We start from the raw sequence: 15,870 nt of genomic DNA, 5'->3' as shown, positions 1-15,870 counted from the left end.
AACCAGGATAAAACAAGTAATACTTAGCAATGATTTCTTTGCTTTAAAATTTGGCGTAGCCATGAAGAGCTCAGGGGGTGAAAAAACTGTTTTTCACCTCCTGAGCCCTCATGGCTACACCAAATTTTAAAGCAAAGTAAATACCACTTATGATTCTTAACCCTGATTCTTACCACCCTGATTCTTACCAGCCATTCAGGTTTTTACTGAATGCTAGGCTTTTCTAAACCAATACGAGGAATTGTCCACTTTCTGGAGCCACACTAGGTTTTAGGTGATGAAAATCGTCCATTATTTATGGCCTTCTTGTGTCCTATTTGAGGTTTCTGGCTGTAAGGAATTATACAGGAAGTATTTTCAGCCTGTCTCATAATTCATCCATCCATCTACACTGTGAGGGAAAAAGATCGAGGGGAGGAGGAGGAAGTTAAAAATATTAATAAGTGGATTGGGTTGCCATAGGAACCAATTGTCTCAGGTGCTCAGTTCCCATGCAACTATTAACCTCCTCACTCACATTTATTATTCAAGGGAAATAATTGACTGGGGGGAAAAAATTGGATGTCTCTAAGAGGACAAGGCACTCGGTTGAATCTGACTCATTTGTATGCAATGAGAATGAATTTAGATGGATGGATCATAGCCACCCCCAAATGGATTTGCATTTAAGCTGCTGCGCAGTGTTGTTCTGACATTGGTATGAAAATATATGGAAAGGGCTGGGGGCAGCAAATGTGGAAACACATTCGAGCCCTGAAGCGACAATGCACAGTATTACCATCTTTATACAGGTATCCCAGCGAGACTTTCATCCACGTCGAAATCCATGATCCGGAAATATGTCGAGGAAGGAACAGTTTCCACACTCTGTTGCTTGGGGCCTTTGATATCAGGGGGACTATTTTAGCAGATGCTGCCCTGGGTATGAGAAGGCATGAAACCCCAGGTCAGATGGAGGAGCCAGCCAGGCAGGCAGCTGTCTCAAACTTCTTGAAAATAAGGAGGAACAAAAGAATGGGAGTGCTAAGCTTGACTTCATGCTTGGAGGCTAAAAACACACGTGTCCTAAAAACACACACGTATAAGCAGATGTGTGACTTTCTCTCTTGGCTTTCCAGAGGCAGCTAGTGGGTCACTGGGGGAAACAGGATGCAGAACTGGGGGTGGGGGGAACTTTAGCTGATCTAGCAGGACTTTTCTTATGTTTTCATTTTCAGCTTGTTTGCCCATGCAATCTCCACACAGATGGTCATGTCAATTTCAGAAATTTGGGGGTCCTCGAGCCACAGCAAACCTCTAAGCTGCTCTGAAGGAATGGCAGGCAGCCTGCAAATTACAAAGCTGTTGCTGCACCCTCTAACCCCAGAGGTGACATCAGTGTTGTACATCATTGCCCCAGGTGGCACTTGCCCTAGATATGCCACTGAATAGAGCAGCTTCAAGTTCGCATTCTAAATGCTGGCACTCAGCCTGCAGCTACAATTCTGGCCGTGGGAATTGCTGCCTTCGTGGGATGCAAGGGCAAGTTCTGACCCGATGCATCTTCCTGTGTGCCTGCAGAATGTGCTGTTTCATTGAGGCCCTGAACAAAATCCGTGGAACCTGTGTTGGTGTTCCTAAACATCATATCGTTGGACAACCGGGGGGGGGGGGGGAGGTGAATTTCCTGAACATGATTGAGAACTGCATATGGATAGTTGAAATGGTCTCCGTCACTGTGATTCATTGCGATATTTGCATATGGCAAAATGCTTCCAGTGTTCCAGCAACCTGCAAACTAAAGAATGAGACTTGCTGGTTTTGTGCAGCCTAAAGCATACATCCTTGGGTAAACATGAAGCAATGTTTATTATCACATCCCTGGCCATTTAATTTTAAAAAGCTCTAGGGTCACAACTGAATTTTATTGTGATTTTTATTATTGAGTCAGGCTTTGCAATTAGAATTGCTTCATGGTTGGCAACTTCCTTCAACTTCCTTTCGTGACTTGCCTGGCACTTCACTGCAGCTTACACCTGCAAACAAGAAAAGCCACCTATAGGTGGCAGCAAACTTACACTGGAAGGTAACGGCCAGGTTTTCCCATTACTTTCAATTACTTGTTTATAATCATTTTACCTTGGTAAAGAAAAGAGTGCAAAGAGATTCCCATGCAGTGGAGGAATGGAGGAAGGAGACGGCCAGTTTATTGCAGCACAAAGACCATCATTCAGGCTGCAGAGCAGAAGATCAAAAGGAACTGAAAGCTATCAAAGAGACAGCTATTGGACAATACTTGAAGTTTGCCTTTGTAAATGCTAAGCACTTACAGTTTCTTACCTGCAAATCCACCCGTTTGGGGGGGGGGGGTCAGGCAGTTTGTTTTAGATGCATGTGTGAAGTGATGCTTTTTCAACTTTTCACATTATGTTATGATGGTATTATTTGTTTCCCTGGTTTTGATCGTAGCTATTGCACTCATTTTTTTTCCATTTCCTGTGGCAAGCGAACCAGTCGAGGGATATTTATGATGGGATGTGCTAATCATGCACCAGAGATTAGGTGGGTATGCTTCAAGGGACCAATTAGCCAGTACATTAGGTTTCAATGGCTGGAAGTGATCATGAAATGTTCTATTGCCAAGGTCCTATTATCTTCTGGCCCTTTTAAAGAATCATTGCAGTGTTAAAAAAAAAAGATTAAATTCAATTTATTGAAAGGCAGGCCATTAAGATACGTGACTGCATTCTGCACATCCGATTTCATAGCCAAAACCTGATTTTGTACAGAGATAATAGAAGCTAATGAAGGTAGATGCTATTAGAGAGAACCAGGGTTCAGTGATCATTGGAACCATCAATATTTGCATATTAGGCCCCAAGGAATTATTCACAGGACAGCTGGTTTATTAGTGAAACTACATGAATTGGAAAGTGTTCTGCATAGGAGTATTCACATTTGGAGAAAGAAAAAAAAGTCTGCAACACACAACTCCCCCCCCCCCCCCACACACACAGACTTTTCACAATCCTTGCAAATTGGCAATGTTGCTGAATGAGCTTTAATTTAGAATCCTGGAGAAAGGCAGTCTGAGGAAGGCATCTGGTTGGCCACATTGACAAGAAGTTTGGCCCAAGATCTTTTACTGATTAACAGCTTTCTTAAGAAGCACACTGGGTTTGCCCCGGTGTGTGTCTCATGAAGTGCTCTGTATTGAATCAGGCCAAATCCAACTTGAAACACTGGCGTGGATTAGAGCGATTAAATTTTGGCTCAAAATTCTCTACAATACTGACCCTAACACTCTCCTATATCACCGCCTTGATGACCCCTTACTTCTCTGATAAACCTTGGAGTGCAAAAATAAAACAATTGGGAGTTGAGCCTGACTTACTTGGTCATCTGTCACAAGCCGAGGCTTTCAGGCTCATTAAAGGGAGACTCTTGGACATTCATTCTTCCAATATTTTATTTGCTGCCAACAAAACTTGTTCACCTTTATCCTATCACTTACCGGTTAAAGTAGGCGAAATTCCCAACTATCTTTATATTTTGGAATGCCCAAAAATTAGAAGGGCCTTTTCTATGGCCTGTAGTAATTCTATGCCATCTTCTGTTCTTTGGGGTAGATTTAATGGCATCCCTTTTCAGGAAAGAATCTGTCCCTGTCCTCAGCGAGCTGTAGAAACGTTAGACTACCTTCTTTTTCACTGTCCGCTTCATAATGAGGCCAGAAGGAAATGTCTAGCTCTTCAATTTCACCGTAACTCCCTTGCTGAGGATTTTGCTATATTGCAATTCTTACTAACCACCACTGATTCAGACATTGTTTTTCAGATAGCTAAATTTATTTCACAAATTGTGGTGACCAATTTGTAGTCTGCTATGTCTGTAGTCTGCTATGCTTTTATTTATTTATTTATTTATTTTTATTTGGCTTCCCTTAGCTTTTTATGTATGAATGTTCTCAATGTGTTGTAATTGTATGCCAATAAAGGTACTGAAACTGTTAACTGTTAACTGATTAACAGCCCAATTCTCCTTAACTCTACACTGCGATCCAGCTGGGCCAACAGAGTATGCAGTATAGGGGAGTTTCAGGCCCTGAGGTCTTCTCCAGTTTAGGGAACAGTTGTTCCATTGCCTAGTGGTAAGCCTCTGCCATCTGATGGGTCTACTTGAACCTGCATTGGCTACTTTGCTGGCATAAGTCTGAGTAGACTCAGAAGCATCACTAGGGATCGCATCACCCAATTTGAGAACTCATTGTGTCACCCCCATGATGGACCTTCTCCCATACCAGACCATACAGAATAAATTACAATATCACATGCACAACCTAAATTCAACGGCATCACGACGGTTGATATCACCCCACTTTTTGTTACATAAGGCAGTTGTGTTTCCTTTTCTGGTTATCTGGTCACAATGTTTGATAGAATACATATATTTCAATAGCTGTTTCATTGTGTTCTGCATGACATTATTCATCAAATGATATATGACATGATTGTGTTATTCAAAAATACCAAAATTTCACAATTTTGGCCGGTAGTGATGTCAACAAACCCTGTACCCCATAGTGACACCACTCGGACCCTGGAAATCAAAGCCGGGAATGTGAATAAAATAGTTGCGGTGCTGCTGCTGTCAATATCACTCCTTTCCTGGCCTTGCTCAACCCCTCCCTGCCCCATCTCCTCCCCTTTCCACCATCTCCCCTTCCTGTTTTGTTCACCCCCCTGCTCCAACTGCCATTGGACTTACCGTCCTGAGTCTGTTGGTGGTCCTCCTGTAGAGCGCTCAATCTGCTGGTGGAGGATTCAATTTTGATTGGGCTGCAAATAACTAGTAATGCCAAGCAGAGATAGTTGGGAAGCTACTCAAGAACAAAGCACATAAACCTCCACTAAACTGATGAAGTTAGCAGGGTGGCTTGAAGAGTGTGAACAAAATAGAATTTATTCTCTAAACAAGTCTACTTACTAATAAAGCCCTGATTTTAGAAATGGGCTATGTCAGAATGCCAGATGCAAGGGAGGGCACCAGGATGAGGTCTCTTGTTATCTGGTGTGCTCCCTGGGGCATTTGGTGGGCCGCTGTGAGATACAGGAAGCTGGACCAGATGGGCCTATGGCCTGATCCAGTGGGGCTGTTCTTATGTTCTTATGAGCTATTTAGATTATGGGGGGGAGGCGTATCCATGGATCCCATACCTGTGGATTCACTTATTCATGGATTGGGCCCAAGGAGCTCCCCTGCACACACCCCCTCTGGAGGTTTCTCGCCTCCGGAAGGTCCTCTGAGCCATCCATCTGCAGCCTCTACCAGGCTCAGACAGAGCCTATGTTGGCATCCTTCAGTCTTGGAAGACTATGGTGTCACGCTCTGAATGGTGGTTCTGGAACAGAGTGTCCTCTCCAGTGCGCGAAGCCTGGGTAAAGTAGGTATGGAGGATAGGCTGTTACCCATGCAGCAAATCCCCCCTCTCCACGTCGCTGAAATGGTCCAATGGAAAGGCAGAAGCCAATACGGTTGGTTCCAGCAGCATCGCAGGAGTTGCCAGAACGTGACTGTGTTCAGCCATGAACTGCCTCAGGGACTCTGGCTCCGGATTTTGCCTCGAGGTTGACTCCTGAAGCCTTTTCCATAACTGGATGTAGCCACAAGGCAGTGGAGGTTTGGGATCAGAGTTTTCCTTCTCTCAGATGAGCTGCCTTCCCAGGCTGACCAGTCCCATCTACCCGGTGGCTGTTTAGTCGCCTCTTATGACAAGTACAGCCAAACTGAGGGCCTATTCTTATCCCCAGCCCCCAGGGGTAAGACAGAGCCTAAGAAGGCAAAAAATGTGACTTCTGGTTTCTCCATGAAACCGGAAGTGATATTTTTAATGCTTTTAAGGCATTACGAGGTCCCAGTAATCCCAGTCTCTGCACTTACACAAGAGTAAGTGGGTATGCCTTCTTCAAACAAATTTACAATTTCATGGTAAACCTGGCAGAATCACACATGAGCATCCCTGTGCTTGGACTTCAGTAACCTAGTTTTAATGGTGTCATAGAATTACCTGATTGGAGTTGTGGAAGAACCCAAGTGACCGCTCCATCCCATCTTTGGGGATACTTTGGGGGAGGGGGTGCAGAAGTGTCCAGAGATATGGAAAACAGGCAAAAATGGACAAGGGAAAAGAAGGCATTCATCACAGATGCTGCCATATTGAGGGACTACTATACTGAATGCTATCCCCATTCCTCTTTGTGTTAGAAAGCAGAGAGAGAGAGAGAGAGAGAGAGAGAGAGAGAGAGAGAGAGAGAGAATGTTGGGGGGAAGATAAAGTTATCCAAGGGAATAAGGGAGGTAAACAAAACTAGAATTGTAGAGGTGAAGGAACAAAGTGAAAGGGATAGGATAGAAGTATACTGGAGCCCTCCAACACTCTGGTCTGTTTTTGTATCTGAGAATAGAGCCTTTCAGCAAATAAAAACCCTGCACTTCAAAAAATAAAATAACCATTAAAACTATACTATGGGAAAGCAGAATGCAACTGGTTTGACCAACCAAGTCATTTTCTTATGATGTTATATAGGTGCAGCGGTGCAGAACGGAGATGTTCAAAGACCAAGGAAATGTCAAAACACATTTTTTTTGCCTGTTTCACCACAATACACGTGAAAATGTGCAGATAAAAGCCAGGAAAAGTCAGCATGTAGACTACTGTTGGACATATTGGACACCTCAATCTGGCCTCCTCTATAGAATACTTACCCTCGTCATCCTCCAGGCTGGCCTGTAGTAACCCAAATTATTCCATCATTTATAGATGAAATCTTGGACTGGCTAGCCAGGAGTTATTTTATTATGAGACAAGAAGGAGAGTTAGATTAGCCATAAGACTTCTTGAAACTCATCCACTGACAAGTGTAACAAAAAAAAAAAAAAAAAAGAACCTTTTGCTCCTGGGGTATATTGGTATACAGCAAAATAGCAGTACGACAGGAGGAGAGAGAAGGAGGAGGAACAAGCCACTTGAAATGTCAGTGTGGCCTTGATATTCCTTTTTTTCATATTATCTTCCCCCTCCTGGCATTTCTCAGAGTCTGAGAAGTCATCAAAGATGGAAGTGGTGTGCTTGCAATGATTTTCAATGCCTGCTTAACCTTTTCTAAAAGCACCTCTCGAGTGTCCCTGGAGTTGGTCAGCAGTTTATTCACATTCTCTAGGCAAATTTGCTTGGCTATTGGGATTAAAACATGCCCCTTTATGATTATGTTTTATGTGCGGTGATGGCACAAGAAAAACATGGGGGGGGGGCAAAGAAAGGCAAGGTGCATTTTGTGGGGGTTGAGAAGGAACTTTTCCCCAAATGTTAAATTTCTGGAAGAAAAATAACAGTCTATTTCATGTTAATGATTGCCCCTAATAAGTGGACCTATGGGGAACTGCTCTTTACATATACTAAGATATACAATCTGGTGTAGCATGGAGGCTAAAAGCTGCAACTCAAGATTCCCTGTCTTTAACTCACTTCTGCCATACACTCATAAGATTAGGCTTGGTGCAAGCCACTCCCTCTCAGCTCAGCTGCAAAACGGGAACAATTTTTACTTCACATACAAGGTCACTGTAAGAAATAGATCAAAGGAGATGCCTGTGAAATTATTTGTGTGCTCCTAAAGTGCTGTCCAAATGCTTATTGCTCCTATTATTATTGTATTGGCAACCTTCAGTCTCGAAAGACTAAGGTATCGCGCTCTGAAAGGTGGTTCTGGCACAGCGTCTAGTGTGGCTGAAAAGGCCAATCCGGGAGTGACAATCCCTTCCACACCGGGAGCAAGTGCAGTCTGTCCCTGGCCTGTCTCCCTGGCTATGGGCCTTCCTTCTTTGCCTCTTTGCCTCAGACTGCTGGCCAAGTGTCTCTTCAAACTGGGAAAGGCCATGCTGCACAGCCTGCAGTCCAATCCTAACCTCGCCCCCTCCCCTGCTGGTGCAGCTTGGCTATCCAAAAATGGATGTACTGTATCCAGTGGTGTGGAAGTCAGATCGGGAGGCTTCATTGGGGAAAGGGAATTTAAATCCCCTTAGACCTCCATAAGCATCCCAACTTGCAATGGGTCTCCTTGGAACTCTGCTAGCAATTTCATTAGCATAAGACCAAGGAGATAAATGGGGCAGGGAGGCAGGAAAAATGGGGGATAGGATCTGGCATGCACCATTGCCACTGGAACCAACCCCTCTCTCAGTCTCCATGCCCCTTTGTCATGCCCCCCTCCCTGCCTTGTTTTGCCCCCCTCCCAACCCATTCTGCCTCTTCTGCTGTCTTACTTGGTTCAGTGGGCAGCTGCAGAACTGACAATTTGGGCAGGAAAGCTCTGGCCTTCTTGCCGGCATCTCAGCAGAGCTTTTTGACTGCCATGCTGCTTTTTGACTGCGAAAGCTGCCAACCTGCTTTATGACTGCTTTTTAGCAGTCTCTGTGAGCCCAATCCTGTGCTCGGCGGCACGGGTCCGCTCACCGCTGGGCTCCTGCCCATGTTTGCTCAGCGCCGGCCAGTGCAGGACTAGCACAGGGCGGTCACCCAGCTTCTGCGGCTTGGTGGTCTCCCAGACCACTGAGCCGTGGCATGGTAGGCGGGGGTGCGGGTGGGGGCAGGGAGGAGGCATTCTGGGGAGGGGGAAGGCCAGCAGGGGGGGAGAAAGGGCGGGGGAGGTGTGATGGGGAGGTGTGATGTGGGGAGGGGTGTGGCCTGGAGGCGTGCCTGGGGGAGGGATGGGAGGGATGGGAGGCTGGTCTGCAGAGCTCCACTCTGCTCCGCAGGATCCAAGGCACTCATGTAGGGCTGCGCGCCCTACACAAGTGCCTTTACCTTACCGCCGACCTTTTGGTCAGCGGTAAAGTGAGTAGCCCCATTGCAGGGCTGCTTACCTTACCTGGGAGAAGGGGATGAAAGTCCCCTTGTTTTGAGGGGCCTCCCACAGTAGCCCAGGAAGTGTAGGATCCGGCGGCGGCCCTTCTCGGTGCCACCGAACCTGGGCCCCCTTGGCAGCTCAGGATTGGATTGCCTAGCAGCAGAATATAGTATATTTCACTGCCTGCCAGAGCTGATAGGATTGGATTGTTAGTCATTTATATATTTATTAAAGAGATGCATATACAACTCTTTGCCCCGTATGAATTCAAGGCATATGGGTAACTGAACAACAAAAATAATATCAAAATCCATTTTAAAAATCAGAATTAAAAACAGCTCAACAAACCAAAGGAAATAAATATGAACTCCAGCAGCCAACCATAACCAAAAACAGGTGAAAGTTAAGAAAAAAAAAGCAAGTCTTTTTTTGGAGAAGCATTGAATTTTATTGTCACATGACTATAGTACTCCTTTTCTTCTTGTGTCTTGCCAACCAGTTCTAAGGAGAGCAAGCACAAAGTATTTGTGCTGCTTATAATTTGAGATGTTACTTTCCTTGGAGTGTCAATCAGTGCCGGAATATGAGCACAGTGGTACAGATTAAAACCCAAAATCTCTCCTAGTCTCATTTTCCTGCCTTCAAATATCAACAATGGTATTTTCAAACCATTTTATAAGGAATTGAGGAAGTCTCCATGAAGACCCCAATTGAGCCCTCTTCTGTCATTATCCCATCCAGATCTCCTAATCAATTCACCTGCAAAATAATCTGTTTCCATAAATTGTCTGAATAAAGCGCTCTGAGATCCATTTGGCAGATAAACTAGCATTTAGGTATGTTTTCCTTCAGTAAAATAGCCTCTGTTGAAAATATATCTTATCTTCCTTCAGGGTCTTTCCTTGTTCAGTAAACTACAAAATCTAAGCTCTTCCAATCAATGTACCTTTTGTTTTCTTTGGGGCTCTTCCTACATATACATTACCCCTATATATCTTATATCTTATATATATATATATATATATATATATATATATATATATATATATATATATATATATATAATCTTTTGTCTGTCCTTCTAATAGGTATCTTTTGCATAAATATTATGTCTGCCTTCATTTCTTGATATGGTTGGCTATTTTTGTCTCTTTATTGGACTTTAATCTCCTTAACATTAATATATTACTGTTATAATTAACTTATAAGTGGAGAGTCACCACTCAGTTATCAGATGTAACCACTGAATTTCGAGAGATAGAACAATGTGAAAATAACCAGGATTTGAAGCCAATGGTATTAGAAAGCAGGAATAATTGGTCGAATATTGAAATGCATAACCTATAGAACAAAAAACAAGGATATTTGAGTACAACTGGAAGAGAACCAGAGTAAAGGTTTTTCAGGGAGGGAAGGTATATTCAGTAGATTTCATGCATTAAAAATTGGTCACTGTGTTTTAATAAAAGTAGCACAACCCAATTGCAATATAGTGTATTCGCTGAGGAATGTGACGTAAATAGAATGCTAGATGCAGAGATGTGGTACAGAGATGCAAGTGTCTTGCAGTCTTAGTGTGTGCTCCCCGAGGCATCTGATGAGATACAGGAAGCTGGACAAGATGGGCCTTCGGCCTGATCCAGCGGGGATCTTCTTATATTCTGCTGAGTTAGATATAAGAACTCTGAACTTTTGGTTATGGGAGATTTCTGAAAGTGTAGAAGAAAGTGATCTAGCCAAATGTCAAAAGCAGTTCCTTAAAAATTAAGACATATTCTATCACTTCAGAAGCAGTTTATATAACTCAGTCAGCTGTGCTGCAAAAATTTCAAAAGGGACATACTATTACCCTGCACATGCCTGATCTTGTCTGATTTCAGAAGCTAAGCAGGGTCAGGCCCGGTTAGTACTTGGATGGGAGACCGCCTGGGAATACCAGGTGCTGTAGGCTTATACCATAGTCTTTCGAGACTGAAGGTTGCGAACCATTTTTTTTTTAGTGATTAAGTAGAGCTCTGTTCAGATGTTACATAACCACAGACTCACCAGAGTGAGAGAGTGGCTGTGAGTGCACTGGAAAGCCCCCCCCCAATGATTCAGTAGATCCACCCCCTGCCTTCAGCACCATAGCCAGATGCCTCCCCGTGATTCAGAATGCTGAGCACTTGATCTCCTGAATCATAGAGACAATCTCTCAAGAGCAGGGTCAGCTTTTAGGCAATTGGGGCAATTTCACCCAAATGGGCTCCGTGCATGGTGGGAGCCCTGCACTGCCCTTCCAGCCACTGCTACTTCCAACTGGCCTGAAATTGGGACACTTCAGAAGCAGCTCCCACCCACCGTTGCTTCCATTTGGCCTGTGCTCCCTGGGGCATTTGGTGGGCCGCTGTGAGATACAGGAAGCTGGACTAGATGGGCCTATGGCCTGATCCAGTGGGGCTGTTCTTATGTTCTTACGTTCTTAAATTGGTGCCATGCAGGTGGCAGCATGGGCACCTTGCTCTTTCCCCACCCTCACAGCTCCCAGCACCACCCTCTCCCCATCTCGCTCAGCAGCAGGCTGCTACAGAAGGGGCAGCAACAGGCAAGAAGTGTTGGGGGCTGGGTGCACACTGTACCACTAAAGGTACAGGAGTCCTATCCACCGGCACAGAAGTAACATTTTTTTTTTTTCCTTGACTTGGCTCCATTCAAGCTAACAGCTAAAAAATATTAGCAGTGGGGGCTCTGCAAAATTAGAGGGGGCCCCGCAAAAGTGTTTCCAATTGGGTCCCACAGCTCCTAAGGCCGACCCTGCTCATGAGATACAGCATTTGTCTATGCAGACAAACACTATGAGGGGTAAGGGTGGAACTATGTAGTGCAGCAGTGGCGGCACTTGCCAGGCATTCTTTAGTCATGGAGACGCCAAGTCTGAATAGGGCTTGGATGTGAAGCAAAGGTTTCCTGTTCTCAGAAGAAAGAAGTATTAGCAATGGTAATCCAATCAATATATTAACTGTTCTCCATTGGTAGTCTTTAAGTGTAGAATGCTGACCTCCCTGCACACTGTGCACAGTTTACACACCTAGGTACAAACAGATCTCTCCCCTCCTGTTATATAGAAGGTCCATGCAAATAAAGGAAGGCATAGAGATAATAGCTCAATATGTTCATTCCATCTTCAGAACAGAACCTGGCAATGAAACACAAGGCAAACACCCCTGGTTTTTATAGCCTTTAGCTCCGCCCAGACTCCCCATGATTGGTGCAGTTGAAACCTTAACTAGAGGGCCAATCAAATGGTAGGATTTCGATCCATCACCCAATTGGCCAGCCATAAGCCTGGGCCAATCAGTTATGCAGGATTTCAGTCCTGCATAACTTACATACATAGCACCCTCCCTCACAATGATGAACCTGGTCAAGGAAGACACGTAACATGTAACATTCAAGAAGTATCTTGCATGCTTTCTGAAAATGTGGACAGAAGCAACTCAAAAGAGTGTGAGATTAGGCTCAGCTCTTGTAAACTTCCTACATGCAAACAGGCCAGGAACAAAATATGGCTACTGGAGGCTGTTGAACAACTCCTGGTCCATTGGCTCTGTGGGCTCTCCTTGCTCCATTTGCGATAATGCTACAGGGTAGGAAGAGGGAGGCTCCTCAGACCAGATCCCACCTCCTTTCCAGCTGCCAGTAGTCTCCTTCCTAAGAGCAGTAGTGGACTTCTCATTACCTTGATGGGGCAAATGCCCCAGGCATGGAGACTTGAGAATCTTTAGGACCACGCAGAAGCCTTTCTGAGGCTCCCAAAGGCGTTGGAATCTGTTTCCAGGGAAGCATCGGGGAACCTTCAGGTGGCTTCCCTGATACATCCTGGAGTTGCACGAGGCACAGTGCACTCTAGCTAAGTAAGGAGGGGTAGATTTGCACATTGGGGGGGGGGCAGTGGCATTAAGCAGGGGGTGACATCTTGGACCTTTGGCCTGGGCTGCAGGGCTGGGGAGGTCTGCCACTGCCTAAGAACAGGAGCTTAGCCTATCTGAGCCCACCCAGCTCCTAAAAATAGCATTGTAAGCCATACACACAATGGGTGTTCATGTGACCTCCCTTGAGATTTCTATACCCTCGTGGGTATGGGGGTAGAGGGGCAACAACTAGGTCAACTGAACAACCAAATTATGTCCCAATTGGCCACTTGTAGACATGACAGTTGACTTTGGGCTTTCTGTCCCTGCTGTGTTGGACTTCTGGTTGCCTGAGCAGCTCCTTCCCTGTTGTCCCAGGTCACTGCCGGTCGAGGCTGGTAAGTCAGCTGGAAGATGACTGGTAAGTCAACACAAGTGCTGCAGCACAAGGCAGAGGAGCATGTGGTCCTTTTAAAAGGGAACTCTGCTCTTTCATGACTTGAATTCTTATGTCAAAGTGTTTATGTCATATGGGTATAATGAACCATTAATGGCACAGAGCACCATGCCTGCGCAAATCTCACTGTGGTAGTCTGTGCTAACATGGACTTCAGTGTAAGGGTTTGTTGAACAGAATTAATAGCATATATATCTACATGGAGCATCACAAGGAAACCTGCAACACCACTGGAGTGAAGTTCTCACTCCCTTGGGTGTAGCCCAGTTTCCAGATAAGTCAATAGGAACCTTCATTAGTAAGCTCAGCAGAGGTGATCTCACCCATCAAAACACCATCCTTATCTTAGCAGCCTTGCCGAACTGAAGTGGCCTGCCCTGTTGGCAGCAGAGCACTTTGATAACTGGAGCCGAAATTCCATTTTAATTCAAATGCATAAAATCATATTCCTCCCTTGGATGCTATGTAGAATCCACTAACGTGTAAACAGCCAATTAACTCAGTTGGCGCCACGTGGCAAAATCAACTGGTTTCTGTTCTGCCCGATGCAAGGACTCCATCTGTTATTGTGATATATACTTGTCAAAAATAGCTACAGGTGACTGGGACTAAAGTTGACGTGCAAAAGCTCTGAGTGTGTGGTTCCTATCAATTATTCTTTGCTAGTCACAGTTTACAGAAGGAAATCAAACAAGGGGTAATGCTGGTTTGCAGAGTTGCTTTGCCCGTGAAGTGTGCAAAGCTAATTAGGTGTGTTCTCTCAGACACAAGCTCCCCATAAAAGTCAGTCAACAAGCGGATGCCTTGTTTGTTCCCCTTTTCGCCCCCCTCCTCTCTGTAACATCCCCGCAGTGTAGTTTTGTTTAGCAGTTTACAGCAGTTTGCATTATTACTGGAGTGAAGATCTATGGGCTAGTTGGAAACACAGAATTCAAGAGATGAATACATACACTAATGGGGGAAACAGAACTGAAAAGAAAACTCAGAGAAAGCAAACCTCTGGAAAATTCTACTAAGTTTAAGAGGATGATCTAACTCTCTACAAGCATACAAACGCATTCATGGCAGGAGATCTGGAGTAGGGCTCAATTTCCCCTTCCTTCCCTCTCTGTTCTGGGCCCTTGGCCAGGTGCATGATCTTCACTCAGTGATATGGGAGGCCCATGTGCCCAGTAAGGGGACATAATGTACATGCATGGTCTTGGGAAAGGTTAAAGGACTGCATGGGATGAATATGTGGGAGATAGACAGGTCGGCCTGTTATGTATGTAAGTTATGCAGGATTGAAATCCTGCATAACTGATTGGCCTAGACTTATGGCTGGCCAATCGGGTGATGGATCGAAATTCTACCATCCGATTGGCCCTCTAGTTAGTGTAAGTTCTGGCCAATTGGGTGATGGATCGAAATCTTACCATCCGATTGGCCCTCTAGTTAAGGTTTCAATTGTACCAATCATGGGAAGTCTGAGCGGAGTTAAAGGCTATAAAAAACCTGGGGTTTGCCTTGTATTTTGCTAGGTTCTGTTCTGAAGATGGAATAAATGTATTGAGCTGTTATCTCTATGCCTTCCTTTATTTGTATGGACCCACTTTATAACACTGGTGACAAGGATGGGATCCTATTCCTCCATGCTGGACAACGCTAGAACCAAGGGCTGATCCACTTAGAGCTGATTCATCACTGGGGAATTGTCACCCCAGACAAAGAAAGAAGACCGGCTTCCATACATCTGTTGAGCTGCCACCATGACCACCCAGGGTCACATTGGGGAATTCGATCCAGCGTCCCCAAAGCTATGGGACACTTACGCAGAACATCTTGAATTCTTCCTGGAGGCCAATGCAGTTAAAGATGATGCCGTAAAGCGAGCCGCCTTGCTCAGCGTCTGTGACTCTGCCACTTTTGAAATTGCCCAGAATCTTGTGGCACCAGCAGATTTAAGGGATACCAGTAATAAGGATATTGTGGGCCTCCTGCAGAATCACTTCTTGCCCCAGCCGTCCCGTATTGCACGCCGCCATGCCTTCTACAAGGAGATCAGGCTGCCAGTGAGTCTGTTCCAGCTTACATGTCTGTGCTTCGTCATCCGATGTCATCCGCCTCCGATGTCTCCAACCTGGGCCCTTGTGTCAGCTTCGGGGAACCACATGAACATCGGAGTTACTTGGTTTCATGATGTGGAAAGAGGGACCATATTGCCCACGCTTGTCGCAGTAAGCCTTCTCAGAGTGGGAGCCAGAATGTTCTTCAGGGATCTGTCAGCCAGGAAGAGATCTACACTACTTCAGAACACCCCATCCAAAGCGTCCAGTTGCCAAAGAAAAGATACAGGAGACAGTAGAAATTCAAGGGGACCAGGGGACATCCACTAAAATTGAGTGTTGGGAGAGTTAGAACAGACAAAAGAAAATATTTCTTTACTCAGCGTGTGGTTGGTCTGTGGAACTCCTTGCCACAGGATGTGGTGACGGCATCTGGCCTGGATGCCTTTAAAAGGGAATTGGACAAGTTTCTGGAGGAAAAATCCAATACAGGTTACAAGCCATGATGTGCATGTGCAACCTCCTGATTTTAGAAATGGGCTACATCAGAATGCCAGCTGCAAGGGAGGGCACCAGAATGAGGTCTCTTGTTA

General features: G+C 45.1%; 1 pseudogene; it reads left to right on the top strand.

Moving 5' to 3' along the window:
- The first annotated feature begins 10,714 nt into the window (after window positions 1-10,714).
- LOC136637867 (5S ribosomal RNA) lies at window positions 10,715-10,836 on the top strand (annotated as a pseudogene).
- The last annotated feature ends 5,034 nt before the right edge of the window (window positions 10,837-15,870 follow it).

This window comes from Tiliqua scincoides, chromosome 1 (genome assembly GCF_035046505.1).
Source record: "Tiliqua scincoides isolate rTilSci1 chromosome 1, rTilSci1.hap2, whole genome shotgun sequence".
Taxonomy (NCBI): domain Eukaryota; kingdom Metazoa; phylum Chordata; class Lepidosauria; order Squamata; family Scincidae; genus Tiliqua; species Tiliqua scincoides.
This window is presented reverse-complemented; position numbering and strand designations above follow the sequence as displayed.